Below are 1,164 nucleotides of genomic sequence, written 5' to 3' on the forward strand. Positions count from 1 at the left end.
GGAGCCGGGGCCCCGCAACGGGAGAGGCCCAACGGGGAGAGGCCCCCGTACCGCAAAAAAAAAAAAAAAAAAAAAAAAAAAAAAAAAAAGAATGCGTTAGAAATCCCCACATCTGGAGAGTTTTCTGAGCTTTTCTTCATCACAGAGTAACTATTGCCGGTGCAGGTATCACAGGCACACCGGGATGCAGCCTGGTTCCAAAGTTTCAGCCTGGTTTATCCTTTGGGAGGGAAGAGAGTCTTTGCCACTCCTGCCTTCCTGTACCGCAGAGAACCCATAACCAGACGTAGAAATCAGGAGCTAAGATTTCCTAAAAATCTCCAGGAAGCCCACAAGGGAGACGGGCTGTTTGTGCCATTGGACATATTTCCCCTATGCAGAATGCCAGTGCCTGCATTCACGTTTTGCAGGTCCTAGAGAATGGACAAATTGGGTTCTAATCCTTGCAGCCTTTGCTTTTCAGAAACTCAGCTTCCTCATATGTAAAAGAGAAATAATAAAACTTACAGAGACTTGATAGGTGCAAAACCTTCATTCAGTAAGGTGAATATGGTATAAAAATGTGGACTAATTACAAATATATCCCTCCCTATGGATTCACAATACCTGGGTGAAGTCTCAAGGCCTGGAGGTGGGTAAGGAGTGAGTGAGTGTTAGATTTTAAAGCCTATCCACTCCCACACCACCTGCACGACTGGGCTCGGCAACCTGCCTACTTACCTGGATTGTTGCAATGACTAAATGAGATAATGTATATGCGGCGTCTAGCACAGCAGACATGAGTATACTTACTCAGCCAACTAAAAGTTACTGGGCATTTACTATGTGCCAGGCACTGTTCTAGGCACTAGGGGTGTGGCACCGAACAGAACAAACCAAAAATCCTTGCTCCCACATAGCTTATGTTTAGTTTTCTTCCCCCATAAATTACAAATAGACAAAACAGGTAAATGGACACTAAGAGAGAACTGATTTCATTTGATTTGCTGTCTCTTTCCTTCCAGAAAGTATAATTGGGAAGAAAAGGGTAAAGGAAATGGAGAGGGGAAAAATAGGTATGCTTATTCATCTCCCCCTCACCCCTGACACACACACACACACACACACACACACACACACACACAACCCCAGAACATTCTCTGCCCTGTTACATGGCCGAGGGGT

This window comes from Physeter macrocephalus, chromosome 1 (genome assembly GCF_002837175.3).
Source record: "Physeter macrocephalus isolate SW-GA chromosome 1, ASM283717v5, whole genome shotgun sequence".
Taxonomy (NCBI): Eukaryota; Metazoa; Chordata; class Mammalia; order Artiodactyla; family Physeteridae; genus Physeter; species Physeter macrocephalus.